We start from the raw sequence: 18,799 nt of genomic DNA, 5'->3' as shown, positions 1-18,799 counted from the left end.
AGAGAAAAATGAGCTTACTTTCATGTCTTCATACAGCACAGATAAAATTGTGAAGGCATTATATTTTATTTAATACTTAAGTGCTACCCAATACCATATGAATAACTCTGTATAATTAATAAATGGATTTCCTCAGTGAACTATATGGCAGATTATTGGCACAAGTTAAAGTCATGTAAAGTATATAGATATACTGTGTTACTTGTGTTTCTAACCAGTATGTTCTGGACAATTTCACAAAGAGCAAATAATCAGTATTTCTTTCTCAAATTGATAGATTGTCAGAAAAGGACAATTCAGTTATAAGTTTCAATAGTCTAAAAAATTTTTGAGAGTAGGACAAATAACGTGCCAATTTAGCAGCTGTAGTAAAATATTTATTAACTGCAAGATAAACATTCATGCACCCAAGTACATACACCAAAGTAAATAGATATGACTCAAACTAGCCAAGAAAAAGAAAAATGGAAGATTCTAAAATTAATTCTGATTCTAATAAGTTTTCAGTTAAAAAAATCACAGAAGTCACAAGATGTAGCGTGCCATAAAGTGTGATAGGCAATGTTTTCGGTTACACATGTTGATTAAATAAATTTAAATAGAAACATTTTCCATTTGCAGTTTTTACAATGAATTGTTTAATTTCCCCAGTGTTGTCTATTCCCTATACACAGCTATAAATATGTAGTTATACAGAATCTAACTATAATACTCAGTTCTTAACTTGTAAAAAATACTTAATTTTCTCAATAACTTACTAATCAGTTTATGTTAATTTTTATTTCTACTCTGCTTATAATAAATTCACTTAATGATCATCTTACAATGCATTGAGTTCTATGTGCCTAATTTTGGGCTTATTTTGCCATACTCATCTCATTTGAACCTGCCAACTGAAAACTGGCCTTGTGCTCTGCATTTTACAAATGAGGTTGTAACTGAGATTAAGATAGGTTAAATAAACTGTTCAACGTCAAACTACCAATAAATGTGTCAAAGCCAGAACTGAAAATAGGTACGTCCTGCTTAACATTGGAGACATATCACAATCTAAATGCAGAAATTTATATCCCAGTTTTCTTTATTTCCTCCTCAGCTATCCACACTAGCGGTAGGATTGTTGCATGGTATATAGTGGAAAGGAGAATTTAAGAGGCAAACAACCTCATATTTGTAGTTCATCTACATTAAAAAGTGAGAATTCTTGAATTGGATAGTGTCAGTTATCAACTTTATGTTAAAAATTGGGATATAGAAAATACATGTGTAAATTCCTATAACTATTTTTAGTGATGTGATTAATCAATGTAGTCATTCTTCAAACCTCCAGTTACATTTATTTCACACCAGTCAAACAGTTTTCCAATTTGCCCAGCTGAACTATATGCAAAGACAAATATTCTGGTAGGATTTTCCAAGCAAAATTCAGTTCCTTGTCTCAACAGCAAAAAACACTATTAGTATTGAAGAATTAAAGTCGAAGTATTAAAGGAAATGTAATGGAATAGTCATTATGCAACTCTAATTCATTCTTGGCTACTGCCCTCCAGTAAAGCCGTTACCCATCTCCAAAGGAATAAAAGAAAAATGAACATATTCCCCCAATGGTCTAGACATTTGTCTTCTTAACTTTATAAGATAATGGAGAGGTTTCAAAGACTGGTTCGATTTCTTGAGCTAATATTTAGACTGATTTTACAGATATTAAAAATACTGTAAGAAGGTTTTCTCATGTTATCTATTCTAACTCAGAGTATGTAAGTTGGTGGGTAGAAGGGAACGTTAAGGAAAGAGTCTTCCATGTTCTTGTCGTCAACCATCATCACATTACCAGGGCTCAAAAAGACAACAGAGGCCAACCTGCTAAATCTGCCAGGTGATCAGCTGGCTGATGTCTGAGTGTCCTCCAGTGGCTACCAGAAAGAGTTAACAGGGTTACCTAAAATACATTTTCCCACTCTCTCCAATATCGCCTATCCATGAGAAGCTTTCATCTTCTCCTCTAAATTCTCTGTTGCCACATAAGTCTCAACCCATTCGCTTTCTAATGCTCCCCAAATTTTCCCCTAACGTTCATTTTATTTTGACAGATCTGTCGACTTGCCTGTGAGTTCTGTCAACCCTTCAAGAGTGAGTTTGAGAAAAGAAGGCATGGCTCATATTATTTCTTTACTTCAGCAGAAAATGGAGAGACATATTTTTCACTATTACATTTTAAAATTTATAATATTTTAAGGGTGTGACATGTGACATATTATTACAATTTGAATAACACTGATGAATCAACCATAAAATTTCATGGGATAGGCATAAATAGGTAATATTGGTGTCAAAAGCCAGAGCAAGATATTCTGAGGAATTAAAATGATCACATTCACTGGCACACTATGATTTTCCTGGGCTGTGAAGAAATAAGCATTCCAACAATTGCAACTTTAAAAAGTAAGCTGCAATTCCCACATCCAATATTTCAATATTTGAAATTCTCCTTCCAGAGTTCAAATTACGCAAAACACATCTACAGAATAAATAGTTTATTATCTAATTTTGGGATGTGACCATAACATTCTTCACTGAATGTGATAGTGGTATTTCAACATATTTCTCATAATTATACAAATGAAGAAAAGAACAATTTAACCTCTGTAATCTCAGAATGCTTTACTAATGCAATAGTTCATAGAAGCTGATAGACAAGTAAGAGTAAAAAAAGTACATCAAAGGAGTAATATGAATTTTATTTAACCCACATGTGTGTTGTCATACAATTTGAATGGACTTTATAAACATGAAGATAGTACAGAGAGTTGGAGTATACTTCGTACCCAGTTTACTCTATTTTTAACATTTCACAATGGTATGTTACAACTTTTACAAATATTGAAGAAATACCGATTCATTATTATTAAAGTCTATATTTTATCCAGATCTCCTTAATTTTCATATAATGTCCGTTGTCTGTTCCACCATCCCACTATACTTCACATTTAGTTGTCATGTCTCCTTAGAGTCCTCTTGGCTATGACAGTTTCTCGGACCAAGAGGAGCCACTTCCAGACTTGATTGAAGGGACCCTGCATCAGCTCGATACAATGGGCTTTGAGGCAAATATAACAATTTGTTGAGATGCTTGGTCTGGGATTGAATGTGCTCTGTGGGTAAGATAAAATAACCAACCAGCTATTAAAGAGGAAACCGGCTATTTGAGGGGAAACTGATAGCTGTTCTTGAAGTCCTTTCTCCCCATCTTCCTCCGTGGTGTAATATTTATCTTGGCACATGTTGTTCTAAAATAAGATCTCTATTCTCCATCTTCTTTTGTAGCTACATGAATGCATATAACTATATTCTGATGAATCAAAAGTAAGTAGGAGTATTGAGAGGCAGTTTCCAGAACCCTTCCTTAGAAAGTGGCTCGGGAATGACCTTTGTTCCTTTTTCTTAATTCCTTGTCTTTGTTCCGTTTCCTCCTGGAGTGAGGTCGGAGTCGTGGACAGTGAAGGCCACGTTGCAGAAGGTGGAGTGGTCAATACAACTTGATCTTGGGTCTCTGAGGACTTAATGTAGCAGAGCCTGCATGCCTGCTCTTATTTGCATTCCTATGAACTTTTATTTTAGATGTAAATGAAACTCTATCATTTTAAACTGCACTTATTCTGGGATTTTTTTTCTTTTCATCTACTGCGTAGTCTAATGAAAACTAATACAGTTAATGAAGGCAGGTGTTAGTTACATAGATTAGAATGTGGGACATTCTTGTTGGCTCCTTTGTCTATTAGTTCTTCTTATATCAGTAACATACACATGCATGTTTTCAGATTAAACATGTAAGCTGACTTGTTCCTTGGATCAATGAGAGGGTATCCCCTGAAATATTACCTCTTGAGTAATGGTGGGAAAATGTGTAAGATTTTGCTTTACAAGGGGAAAGAGGGAAATATGATCATGTTTGGCATGGTATGAGTAATACAACCTTTCCTCCTTGAAACAGGAGTCTTGTGTTTTTTACTAGAATTCATGATATTGTGATATATTAACATGTTAGCTGACACATAGGAAAAATGTCAGACACTTGCCATTTCTTGATATAGTAAACAACGTCGAGCAAGTTATCTAATGCAGAAAAGACCTCTGCACAGTTTCCAGACGAAGGCAACTCTTCTCTAGCACGGGGGAGCAGTCCACTTTTGCTTGTCCAGAGGTTTCGGGGGAATCTGGGAATTAAAGTTTCTCTAGCACATTCACTAGCATCTCCTTATCACTAATCCCTTATCTCACTCCTTCCCTATCAGGGACCCACTCTCGCATAGGGACTTGCATGGTCTGTGAATTCAACCATGGTAGCAATTTAGCTACTCTACTATTTTTCCTCAGTCAGATTTTCCATCACAGTTGGCTCTCTGGCTGCTGAAGGAAAGGGTATCTTTCAATGCTTATATAAAGTCCATCTGACTTTTACCTATCACATAATTCACCCACATAAAATGTACAATTCAACATTTTTTAGTATATCTATGTTTTGTGCCTGTCTCACTCTATTGACAAGCAGTGTTGCGGTTGGAGCAAACCTTATGGTTCTTATTATGATTGCAAGACACCCTTCAGCAATAGCCATCAGGAAAGTTTGGGGAGAAGAAAAGCTTATTACTTGCAGGTCCTGGAAATTACACTGGTGGATTTAAAACAAAAGCAGAAAGCACAGAAAGAGAAGAAACAAGTGACCCAAATGATCAGTTATCAAAATCAACCAAGATCTCCCAAAGAAGCCTAAGGGAGGAAGGTGGCTGGCAACTGCTTTTTTCAAGATAGCCATCTTTGAAAAGGATGCTTTTTTGATATGGATGCCTTCACAACCAAAGCTTAGTTACCACCACCACCACCAAACAAACAATAACCCACCTCTCAGGATTTATACTACAATGCATATGTATGTGCAGCCATCATCATCATCAATTTCGGAACATATTCATCACCTCCACAAGAAACCCTTAACCTTTAGCTATCACCTCACTACGCACTGCCCCATTCCATGCTTCTGACCTAAGCAACAACTATTCTACTTTCTGTCTCTATAGATTTCTCTTTTCTAAACTTTTATATGAATGGACTCATATAGTATATGGCCTTTGTGATTGGCTTTCTTCACTTAGCATGATGCTTTCAAGGTTTATCCATGTTGTAGCATGTATCAATACTTCACCCATTTTTGTGGCTATATAATATTCCGTTGTATGGATATGCCATATTTTGTTTATCCATTCATCCATTACTAGACATTTGGATTTTCTTACTTTTTACTATTATGAATAATGCTGCTATAAATATTCATAGTTTCCATGTGAACACATTTTAATTGCTCTTGAATATATACTCAGGAGTTTAACTTCTCTTGGGTATATATTTAGGAGAAGAATTGCTGGGTCATAATGTAAATCTATGTTTAATCATGCGAGGAACTGCCAGACTGTTTTCCTATGCAACTGCACCATTGTTTACTCCCACCAGCAACATGTGAGCGTTCTGATTTCTCTACATCTTTGCCAACACTTGTTATATGACTCATTCATTCTTGCTTTCCTAGTGAGTGTGAAGTAGTATCTCAATGTGGTTTTGATTTACCTTCCTTGATGAGTAATTATGTCAAGAATCTTTTTATGTACTTATTGGTTATTTGTATATCTTCTTGAGAAATGATTTATATCTTTTGTCCAATTTTTAATTGGGTTACTGGTCTTTTTTATTGAGTTGTAAGAATTCTTTTTATATTCTTATAAATCTCTTAATCAGATACATACTTTCTCCCATTCTATAGTTTTGTTTTGTTTTTTTACTTTCTTGATGGTGTCCTTTGAAGAACAAAAGTTTCAATTTTAAGAAAGTATAATTTATCTATTTTGTCCTTTCTTTCCTGTGCTTTTTCGTGTCCTATGTCAGAATCCTTTGCCAAATACAAGATCATAAATATTTCGCCCTAAGTTTTCTTCTAAGAGTATTATAGTTTTGATCCATTTTGAGTTAACTTTTGTATTTGGTTTGAGACAAGGATCATGTTCATTTTTCACTTGAACGATTTGGTTTTTTAAGAATCATTTGTTGAGAAGACTACTCTTTCAACATTGAATTAAATTGGCACTTGTGAAAAAAATCAGTAGATTATAAGTATATGAGTTATTTCTGTTCTATTCCATTGATGTATATGTCTTTCTGTGTGTCAGTAAAACACTTTCTTTATAACTGTTTCTTTGTAGTAAGTTTTGAAATTGGGAAGTGTGAGTTATCTTATTTTCTTCTACTTTTTAAGGACTGTTTTAGCTAACTTGGTGTCTTGCAGTTCCATATGAATTTTGTTTCACTTTCTGTTGGATGTTGCTGGTCATTATTTAATATGTGTGAAAATCTTGCAGACCATAAATGTTCACAGAAATCCCTCCTTAATCCTATACAATAAAATTGAAGGGCTCCAAGGGTAAAAATCCAACAGATAAATTGTGACAGCTGTGGTAGATATATAGATAGATATTTAGATTTAGAAAATGTTTTCCTTTAGTTTTAATTTAGATATTCTGTTGTGACAAAAAATTTACTCTTAAATCAAGAAGTATAATCACAGTATTTAGCAGAAATAATTATCAAGGCGGTTGGACAGGACAAAGTCTCAGAATAATAGAAACCCCACGGGGGAAAGGATGATAATTATTGGTAATGCCAAAGAGATCTCTCTTAAAGAAAAAGACAAAGCAATTAAAAATGGACTTAACCACATGTATGTTCCTTGTTTTGATGAAGGATGCTTTAAACATTTCTATAAAGAAAGAATATACAATCGTGGAATTATTTGATTGTCATTTAGTAGTCTTTCAATTGTTGAAAGTTAGAGTGAACTGATATGCCAATAGATATTTTTGAAAGAAGATTACAGATTTAAATAAAGAACTCCCTTAAATTTTTTACAATTGGATATTTTCCACCATGAAATAATAATAATAAAAGAACATATATCTCTGTAAAGGTCATAGCTGATGATGATTATTATAAGCATTGTAAAGGAAAGGATCTCCTTTAATATCTTAGAATATCTTATATTCATCCTAAATAGGTAAGCTCATATAACACTTTTCCCCTTCAATTAAAACTTTTTTAAAGTTTAATATGTTATTAATACACATTTCAGCTTACACGCTTTCAAGCCACGTTAACAAGCCACATGTTTTATAATTTGAATCTTTCACAAGAATAAACAATACAGTGCAATTACAAAGTAAATCTTCTAAATAGAGTTATCTAGATACATTAAATGAAATTTATATTAATTTTCACCTCATCCATTTGACAGAGCTTATTCTATGTTTGCTTAGGCAATTGATTCTGTATTTTTTCATCACTGGCATACAATATAATCATATAATTGTGGTAAATGTGAGGGAACAAATTTACACAGCTATATTCTACTGAACATAACTGAGGGTTTGAAGACCTATGGCCATTTTCAGTATTGTCTTTTTACCATCAAAGACATGGTAACTAAGTTTAGCTTCTCTCTAATGAAGAACTGGTTGGTTATTGTTTAATAATCTACCACTAGATGAATACAGGTGAACTAATGAATTGGGAGAGGGGAGGATTCAATGTTGACAGGATTTTTAGGAATTGTTAAAAAATAAGTGAATTACATATAATTATTTTTATTTTTCTCACTGGTTTTACTCTGTTTCTAATGCATTGGATTATGATGATGTACAGCATATTTAATGTGAACAATTGTTGTCTGCAGTCTTTTGCTAACATAAATATATTTGCAATAACAGATAATACTAAAAATAGCATACTACTGTTTATTATTTGCCATTCCTTGTCAATACAAGTATAAGATAAATTCCTAGAGATGTAATTCGTGACTTATAGCATATATGTATTTTTAAAATTGCCAAAGATTGGCCATTTTCCTCACCCCCAACCCCTAAAAAAGCCTGTAGAAGGAATTCAGAGTATCAACAATAGCATATGAGTCCAGGCTTTCTCATATTCCCTCGGCAATGTGTGTTATACATTATTTGGCTTTGCTATAATGACGTTTTAAAAATGGCATCTCATTGTTATTTTAATTTACATTTATTTGATTGTGACAGAATTTAATACCATGTTGTATATGTGAAACTAATATAAATATATTTTTATGTACAGTTATTGATGTATAATTTTAAAACAATACCACTGGTTGATGTGTAAGAACGTTTGAATACTATCAAGGAATTTGTAAAGGTGTTAAGCATAGAAGGTACTAACATTTTTCCTGTTAGTCACTTGTTATTTTCGTGTAAGGTATTATACTGTAATTTTTCTCATTTTTATGAAGTCATATTTAGCAATATTTTCTAAGAATTTTGTTTCCTGGCTTTATTGCCTTGATTAGAAAAGGAAGTTTCCTTTTATTCCTATTATATAAAGTGCCTTGACCATAAACAGGTAACTTATTTTTAGTGATATTTCCATGTTTAGTGAGATAACTGAAACTCCAGTACAACAGAAAATAACAGCAGTGACAGCAAAAATCCATCACTTTAATAGTAAACCCAGTAATTTTTCACTAGTAAGTATAATCTTTGCTAATGATTTTAGCTAATAAAATGTATTTGAAATTTATTAAGTTCTCTTTTACTTCAAGTTTATAAAAACCTTATTATAACTTGTTTAGTATTATAAATGTTTTCCTGAATTTATTGATACAATCATATGGTTATTATCCATTAACTTTGGAATTTGGAATTGTGTTGAGTTATGTTAAGAGGTTTTCTAATACTGACACATTCTTAGAGTCACAGTGTAAACTCTATTTAGTCATATGTTATTTTTTTGTTTTTTTTTTAAACGTTTCTTTAATTAATTAATTAATTTATATTTATTTTTGGCTGTGTTGGGTCTTCGTTTCTGTGCGAGGGCTTTCTCCAGTTGCGGCGAGCGGGGGTCGCTCTTCATCGCGGTGCGCGGGCCTCTCACTGTCGTGGCCTCTCTTGTTGCGGAGCACAGGCTCCAGACGCGCAGGCTCAGTAGCTGTGGCTCACGGGCTTAGTTTCTCCGTGGCATGTGGGATCTTACCAGACCAGGGCTCGAACCCGTGTCCCCTGCATTGGCAGGCAGATTCTTAACCACTGAGCCACCAGGGAAGCCCCATATGTTATTTTTTAAACTTTATTTCTGGATTTAATTTTCCAATATATTAACTTTGTATGTTTGCATGTAATTCCATGAATAAAGATAATGTCTTATAATGACTTTGATTGGTTTAGGCATCTTTATAACAGTCTCAAAAATTATGAGGTAGAGGAGACTATACTCTATTTGAAACTTCTTGTGAGTCTATAACTATTGCAGAAAGAAAAATTTAAAAAAAGAAAATAAAAAAAATGCACTGTTACTACATGCAACAACATGGAAGAACATTTAATGCTGAGCAAAAGAAGCCAGATACAAAAAGTAAACACAGCATATGCCATTACACATTGGGTTCAGTTTGGGTAATGGCCACAAACTATAGTCTTTAAGTGTTGCGATATATATATAAAAATTGCTTCCAAGCAAAGAATACACCTTTCCACTTTCTCTGTTGTCATATTGTCCCCATTTCCTTTGCTACGTTTTAGAATATTTTTAACAGATACTTAGTGTATAGGAGCCACAACAAAAGTATGAAAAGCCTACAGTGTTTTGCTTTCCATTATGCACAGATGGGAAAAATAAGAACATAACATCTAAATAGAAAGGAAAACTTACATGTAAGTAAAAACTGGGTGGATAAATTGGAAGAGTAAAACACAATTATTTCTTTTTAGCACATAGTAGAATGGTTTAAATATGATGGAAAATAAGTTGAACTAACTCAGTTTTCTTTAGTCAGCTTTTTATAGAGGAAGAAGTAAAATGTTTGGTTTCTTAGGCTGTGGAAACTTACTGTAGAATTGCTTTGATAATTAAATATTATAGAAAACAGTCTTTGCAATAGTTTAGTTGTAGGTCCATAGATAACAAACACGGGCTGAAACTTTTCATTAGTCCTCCCATTCATTTGAAATATTAATTGAATTTTTATTATGTATCAGATAGTGAGGTTAGCATTTCTGATTTAAGAAAAAAAAGAGACAGAGGTTATAACAAAGCAAAATAGATTTGTCTTACAATAGTCTACAGCTTAGTGGGCAAAACAGCCCAAAACACACATGATGTCTTTAAAATAGTTGTTTATTATTATTATTATTATTATTATTATTACCAAAGAATTTGCTTGAAATGGACATCCGTACAAGCTTACAGTACTCATAGGCAAGAGCAAAAGAAATCTCATTAGCTTTTCACAGTATATAAAAAAGGAAGAACTCAAAGTAACAATGAGTAAGAGGATCACAGGCAGTCCGAGTTTGGAGTCTATCTAAATAAAATTATCATTTTCCCTTCTATCATTTTGGAGGAAATTTCTCATTTTTTCCACTTGCTATGATGCTGGAAACCCAAGATAAGTAGCATTTAGGGCTTAAGGTGTGGCCAAAACTATAACAGAAAAATTAAAGTATAAAAATAATAAAGTAATAAAAACCAAACTTTAGATAGGAAAAATTAAACCTCAACCCTATGTAGCGACCATCTGCTAGAACAGCCTTTTAGGAAGCCATGGTGGCTCCCATCCTCACCAACGGCTCTTATGCAGCAACATCTACATGACACTTTCCTACATTCATGAATTGTTCTGTTATATTTTTCAGGACAATGATCTCTGATTTCTGGGTGATTTTTAAAATATCTGATAATAAATCTCTCTTGGCAATGAAAACATATGGAAATAAATAAGAATACTAGGTGAAGTTATTTGAATTTTAATACAAAGTTCCTGGAAAGAGAATAGCTTAGTCCAAGTAATAACTAAATGGTTATTATTTTACAACTATAAAAAGGAAAATATTTTAAAAGAAATAGGGTTCTTTTGCAATAACCCTCAGACCTCAAGATAATCGGTTTGTCTGTCTTTGTAATGTAGATTGGAGATTCTGGCATTGCAGATAACATGAATTTCCATAGTAAGTGATTGTTCACTAAAAGGTATAGAACACGTCTCTTCAAAATAACATTTCTTTGAAGGTGCATGTGTGCATGTGTGTGTGTGTGTGTGGTGTGGAGAGAGGGAATGGTGATAATTTGTTTCTCCCAAAATTAAAATGTAAACCCACGTGTATAAAATCTTTAAATGAGTAGTGGTTTGTTTATTTTTCTATCCTATGGATGACTAAGTGACTGTAGATGACTGGGTGATGCCAGTGCATACCTATTGGATTTATTTCAACAATAGATATCACAGTACAGATGTTATATTTCACAGCTGTGCTGTCGCTCAAAATCAGACGTGTTTTTGGGAGTGTCCAGAGTCGTTTCAGGATCACGACTTGCTCATTTTTGCATTAATTCCTAATTTTTAAAATAAGAGAAAGCTAATTATTTGGGGATCTAAACCATCTGGAAATACTTTTTCTTATTAAAAATGTAAGCTTAAAACATTTTTCAAGAAGGATACACTTAGATATTGCATACAAAGGAAATCCATTTATAATGAAGTAAGTTCAATAGATTAAGTGTAAGGTGAAAAGACCAGGTGCAGTTATACCCCAAAATCTGTCCGCATAGTTGTATAATTAAAACAATTTGAGTTATAAGTAGGTACAATAAGAATAAGAAGATTTGCCAAAATCTAGAAGCTAGTTATAACATCTAAAATGTAAGGGTGGAAGTTTTGTAAGCCTTTCCGGACAGTTATCTCATTCTGAGCTTTGAGAAATGACCTGGAGATACTGTAAATTGAAACAAAGTAAAAAAATTTTACAGCAGCAAACTGCTCCTTCACACCATGGCCTTGGAGTAATGAAAGGTCAAGACCAGTGATCATCTATCTCTATAATTTCACTAACAACTGACAAACACAATTTAGAAACTGCCCAAAAGTGAAGTTGATCTTGTTCTTAGCAAAAATTGTATCTATCTGTTTAGATTTCTCTACTATGATATGATAGCAACAATGATAAAGAATTCATTCACATCCATCAATAAAACTATGAAAGCACTATTTTGTAAACGGTTTGATTCAATTTACAGAGCAGAAATCCCATTTAAATGATATATCTTAGAGAGAACTGGGAAATCCTCTAATATATATTTTTCTTTACGTTTACTACATGCAGCTATGATTTTGAAGCAACCCTAGTTAAGGTATGTGCAATTGTTTGAAAGGTTTGAAGACACTAACATTTAGATCCCCTATGAGCTAACACTATCTCTTTTGGAATTTTCCCTAACTTTTAAAATCATACTGTTTTTCATGGAAAGTTGAAATATTGGGCAATCATTATACATTATTTTGAAAAGAGAAATTTTAGACACATACATAAAAAGAAACATTATGCAAATCACATTCTATTAGTAAGTGATAGTAAGTTGGAGATTGATGCATAAGTAAGCCTATTATTATTATTATTCTGCTGGTAGAAGTGCTGGTAGAAGAGCTGTTAGCAATGCTACTATAAAAGTAGTTTTGATCAAACACGCTGACTTCATCTCTGTGCTGCAATATTATCATGCACTAAAGTGAAGGAAGTATTAAGTTCTCATCTTTTTACCAGGAATGATACTTGTCTAATTGAAGTTCAAAATAAATATGACTTTGCACACTCTGAAGACAAATAGGAGCCATTATATTTCCTTTATAACATGAGTCTCTACCCCCGACTATAATTTTTTTTTTGTTCGTTTCTTTGTGTGTTATTTGACAGTATATAAAAATTTGGGTCATTTTTACTTAGGCTACTCTTTTAGAATAGTTATAGGTTTATAAAAAATTGAGCAAAGAGTCCAAAGAGTTTTCATATACTGTACCCTTTTTCTCCAACACGCACACACACACACACACACACACACACACACACACACACACACACACACACAGTTTCCCTTATCATTAACATCTTGCTTCAGTGTGGTAGGTTTGTTACACTTCATGAGCCAATATTGAAACAATATGACTAACTAAAATTTATAGTTATATTAGGATCACTCTTTGTTTACTCTATGGGTTTTGAAAAATGCATAATGACATATATCCACCATTACAGTATTACAGAGAATAATATTATTGCCCCAAAGGCCCTGTGTTCCACATATCAGGCCTTCTTCCCTCATCACCAACCTACTGGAAACCACTGATCTTTTTATTGTCTTTTTCCCTTTCTACAATGGCATATGCTTGAAATCATATAAGTATTTAGCCTTTTTAGATTAGCTACTTTCACTTAGCAGTATGTATCTAAGTTTCCTCTACGTGTTTTCCTGGCTTGATAGTTCATTTCTTTTTATCCCTGAATAATATTGCATTGTCTGGATGCACCACAGTTTGTTTATCTGCTCATCTGCTGAAGGACATCTTGTTTGCTTGTAAGTTTCAAAAAAAAAAAAAATTTTTTTTTTTGAATAAAGCTGCTATGTTTCATGTCTATGTTTCATGCTTACCAAAAACATGGGATATGGGACTCTGGGAGGGCTCACGACAAGGAATACTTCCCAGAACTTCTGCTGCCAGTGTCCTTGTCCCCACGGAAAGCCACAGCCACCTGCCTCTGCAGGAGATATTCTGACACTAGCAGACTTGAAAAGCTTGTGCTTCAACGGCTAGGGATTCAAGGATGCTCAAATCAAATCACATTTATATGTCTGTGCCAATTTGAAGAGAATCCTGAACTTTAGTTAATCAGCCTTGTGGCTGACAGGGTCTTGGTGCTCCGGCCAGGTGTCAGACCTGTGCCTCTGAGGAGGGAGAGCCAAGTTAGGGCATTGGTCCACCAGAGACCTCCCGGGTCCATGTAATATCAAATGGCGAAAGCTCTCCCAGAGATCTCCATCTTAACGCTAAGACCCAGCTCCACTCAATGACCAGTAAGCTACAGTGCTGGACACCCTATGTCAAACAGCTAGCAAGACAGGAACACAACCCCACCCATTAGCAGAGAGGCTGCCTAAAATAATAATAAGGTCACAGACACCCCAAAACACACCACCAGAAATAGTCCTGCGCACCAGAAAGACAAGATCCAGCCAAATCCACCAGAAAACAGGCACCAGTCCCCTCCACCAGGAAGCCTAAACAACCCACTGAACCAACCTTAGCCACTGGGGGCAGACACCAAAATCAAGGGGAACTACGAACCTGCAGACTGCCAAAAGGAGATACCAAACACAGTAAGTTAAGCAAAATGAGAAGACAGAGAAACACACAGCAGATGAAGGAGCAAGGTAAAAAACCACCAGACCAAACCAATGAAGAGGAAATAGGCAGTCTACCTGAAAAAGAATTCAGAGTAATGATTGTAAAGATGATCCAAAATCTTGGAAATAGAATGGAGAAAATACAAGAAACATTTAACAAGGACGTAGAAGAACTAAAGAGCAAACAAACAATGATGAACAAAACAATAAATGAAATTAAAAATTCTCTAGAAGGAATCAATAGCAGAATAACTGAGGCACAAGAATGGATAAGTGACCTGGAAGATAAAATACTGGAAATAACTACTGCAGAGCAGAATAAAGAAAAAAGAATGAAAAGAACTGAGGACAGTCTTAGAGACCTCTGGGACAACATTAAACGCACCAACATTCAAATTATAGGGGTCCCAGAAGAAGAAGAGAAAAAGAAAGGGACTGAGAAAATATTTGAAGAGATTATAGTTGAAAACTTCCCTAATATGGGAAAGAAAACAGTCAATCAAGTGCAGGAAGCGTAGAGAGTCCCATACAGGATAAATCCAAGGAGAAACTCGCCAAGACACATATTAATCACACTATTAAAAATTAAATACCAAGAAAAAATATTAAAAGCAGCAAGGGAAAAACAACAAATGACATACAAGGCAATCCCCATAAGGTTAACAGCTGATATTTCAGCAGAAACTCTACAAGCCAGAAGGGAGTGGCAGGACATATTTAAAGTGATGAAAGGGAAAAACCTACAACCAAGATTACTCTACCCAGCAAGGATCTCATTCAGATTTGATGGAGAAATTAAAACCTTTACAGACAACAAAACCTAAGAGAATTCAGCACCACCTAACCAGCTTAACAACAAATGCTAAGGGAAATTCTCTAGGCAGGAAACACAAGAGAAGGAAAAGACCTACAAAAACAAACCCAAAACTATTGAGAAAATGGGAATAGGAACATACATATAGATAACTACCTTAAATGTAAATGGATTAAATGCTCCAACCAAAAGATATAGACTGGCTGAATGGATACAAAAACAAGACCCATATATATGCTGTCTACAAGAGACCTACTTCAGACCTAGGGACACATACAGACTGAAAGTGAGGGGATGGAAAAAGATATTCCATGCAAATGGAATTCAAAAGAAAGCTGGAGTAGCAATTCTCATATCAGACAAAATAGGCTTTAAAATAAAGACTATTACCAGAGACAAAGAAGGACATTACATAATGATCAAGGGATCAGTCCAAGAAGAAGATATAACAATTGTAAATATTTATGCACCCAACATAGGAGCACCTCAATATATAAGGTAAATGTTAACAGCCATAAAAGGGGAAACTGACAGAAACAGAGTCATAGTAGGGGACTTTAACACCCCACTTTCACCAATGGACAGACCATCCAAAATGAAAATAAATAGGGAAACACAAGCTTTAAATGATACATTAAACAAGATGAACTTAATTGATATTTATAGGACATTCCATCCAAAACAACAGAATACATTTTCTTTTCAAGTGCTCATGGAACATTCTCCAGGATAGATCCTATCTTGGGTCACAAATCAAGCCATAGTAAACTTAAGAAAATTGAAGTTGTATCAAGTATCTTTTCTGACCACAATGCTATGAGACTAGATATCAATTACAGGAAAAAATATGTAAAAAATACAGACACATGGAGACTAAGCAATACACTACTAAATAACCAAGAGATCACTGAAAATCAAAGAGGAAATCAAAAAATACCTAGAAACAAATGACAATGAAAACACGACAACCCAAAACCTATGGGATGCAGCAAAAGCAGTTCTAAGAGGGAAGTTTATAGCAATACAATCTTACCTCAAGAAAAAAGAAACATCTCAAATAAACAACCTAACCTTACACCTAAAGCAATGAGAGAAAGAAGAACAAAAAACCCTCCAAAGTTAGCAGAAGGAAAGAAATCATAAAGATCATATCAGAAATAAATGAAAAAGAAATGAAGGAAACATAGCAAAGAACAATAAAACTAAAAGCTGGTTCTTTGAAAAGATAAACAAAATTGATAAACCATTAGCCAGACTCATCAAGAAAAAAAGGGAGAAGACTCAAATCAATAGAGTTAGAAATGAAAAAGAAGTAACAACTGACACTGCAGAAATACAAAGGATCATAAGAGATTACTACAAGCAACTGTATGCCAATAAAATGGACAACGTGGAAGAAATGGACAAATTCTTAGAAATGTACAACCTTCTTAGACTGAACCAGGCAGAAATAGAAAATATAAACAGACCAATCCCAAGCACTGAAATTGAAATTGTGGTTAGTAATCTTCCAACAAACAAAAGCCCAGGACCAGATGGCTTCACAGGCGAATTCTATCAAACATATAGAGAAGAGCAACAAAAAGAATAAAATACCTAGGAATAAACCTACCTAAGGAGACAAAAGACCTGTATGCAGAAACCTATAAGACACTGATGAAAGAAATTAAAGACAGTACAAACAGATGGAGAGATATACCATGTTCTTGGATTGGAAGAATTAATCCTGTGAAAATGACTATACCACCCAAAACAATCTACAGATTCAATGCAATCCCTATCAAACTACCACTGGCATTTTTCACAGAACTAGAACAAAAAATTTTACAATTTGTATGGAAACACCCCAAACAGCCAAAGCAATGTGAGAAAGAAAAACTGAGCTGGAGGAATCAGGCTACCTGACTTCAGACTATGCTACAAAGCTACAGTAATCAGGACAGTACAGTACTGGCACAAAAACAGAAGTATAGATCAATGGAATAGGATAGAAACCCAGAGATAAACCCACACACATGTTGTCACCTTATCTTTGATAAAGGAGGGAAGAATATACAATGGAGAAAAGACAACCTCTTCAATAAGTGGTGCTGGGAAAACTGCACAGCTACATGTAAAAGAATGAAATTAGAGCACTCCCTAACACCATACACAAAAATAAACTCAGAATGGATTAAAGACCAAAATGGAAGGCCAGACACTATAAAACTCTTAGCGGAAAACATAGGCAGAATACTCTATGGCATAAATCACAGCAAGATCCTTTCTGACCCAGCTCCTAGAGAAATGGAAATAAAAACAAAAATAAACAAATGGGACCTAATGAAACTTAAAAGCTTTTGCACAGCAAAAGAAACCATAAACAAGATGAAAAGACAACCCTCAGAATGGAAGAAAATATTTGCAAATGAAGCAGCTGACAAAGGATTATCTCCAAAATATGCAAACAGCTCACGCAGCTCAATATCAAAAAAACCAAACAACCCAATCCAAAAATGGGCAGAAGACCCAAATAGCCATTTCTCCAAAGAAGATATATAGGTGGCCAACCAACAGATGAAAGGATGCTCAACATCACTAATCATTAGAGAAATGCAAATCAAAACTACAGTGAGGTATCACCTCACACTGGTCAGAATGGCCAGCATCAAAAAATCAACAAACAATAAATGCTGGAGAGTGTGTGGAGAAAAGGGAACCCTCTTGAACTGTTGGTGGGAATGTAAATTGATACAGTCTCTATGTAGAACAGTATGGAGGTTCCTTAAAAAACTAAAAATAGAACTACCATACAACCCAGCAATCCCAGTACTGGCATATACCCTGAGAAAACCATAATTCAAAAAGGGTCATGTACCACAATGTTCATTGCAGCTCTATTTACAGTAGCCAGGACATGGAAGCAACCTAAGTGTCCATCGACAGATGAATGGATAAAGAAGATGTGGCACATATATACAATTGAATATTACTCAGCCATAAAAGGAAATGAAATTGAGTTATTTGTCGTGAGGTGGATGGACATAGAGTCTGTCATGCAGAGTGAAGTAAGTCAGAAAGAGAAAAACAAACACCGTATGCTAACACATATATATGGAATCTAAAAAAAAAAAAAAGAAAAAGCTTCTGAAAAACCTAGGGTTAGGACAGGAATAAAGATGTAGACATAGAGAATGCACTTGAGGACACGGGGAATGGGAAGGGTAAACTGGGATGAAATGAGAGAGTGGCATGTATATATACACTACCAAATGTAAAATAGATAGCTAGTGGGAAGCAGCCACATAGCACAGGGAGATCAGCTTGGTGCTTTGTGACCACCTAGAGGGGTGGGATAGGGAGGGTGGGAGGGAGACACAAGAGGGAGGGGATATGGGGATAAATGTATACATATCGCTGATTCACTTTGTTATACAGCAGAAACTAACACACCATTGTAAAGCAATTATAGTCCGATAAAGATGTTTTAAAAAAAGAAACATGGGATATATTTAATTTAATGATTGCTTTTGCCTTTCAGAAATATTTTAAGCAAATATCTCTTGCTTTTAAGTCAAACAAATTAATACCACTGAAAGTGCTGGAATTATGTAAACTAATAACTGGTGTAGTCTTTTGTCCAAGTTCCCCAGCTTAACAGACCTTCCTTCAAGAGTACCCACACGTTTGAACTATCGGATCTACACAGAAAGTCTA

The 18,799-nt window shown here is 34.5% G+C and overlaps 1 long non-coding RNA gene across 1 annotated transcript in view; it reads right to left on the bottom strand.

The window, feature by feature from the left end:
- LOC309615522 overlaps positions 1-17,505 on the bottom strand; it is a 33,854-nt gene extending 16,349 nt beyond the window's left edge. Inside the window, exon 1 of the long non-coding RNA XR_014236903.1 lies at positions 142-17,505. This is a non-coding gene — a long non-coding RNA (uncharacterized lncRNA). The remainder of the gene's footprint in view (positions 1-141) is intronic.
- Positions 17,506-18,799: the final 1,294 nt, after the last annotated feature.

This window comes from Balaenoptera borealis (assembly GCF_965194805.1).
Source record: "Balaenoptera borealis genome assembly, chromosome: 18".
Taxonomy (NCBI): Eukaryota; Metazoa; Chordata; class Mammalia; order Artiodactyla; family Balaenopteridae; genus Balaenoptera; species Balaenoptera borealis.
This window is presented reverse-complemented; position numbering and strand designations above follow the sequence as displayed.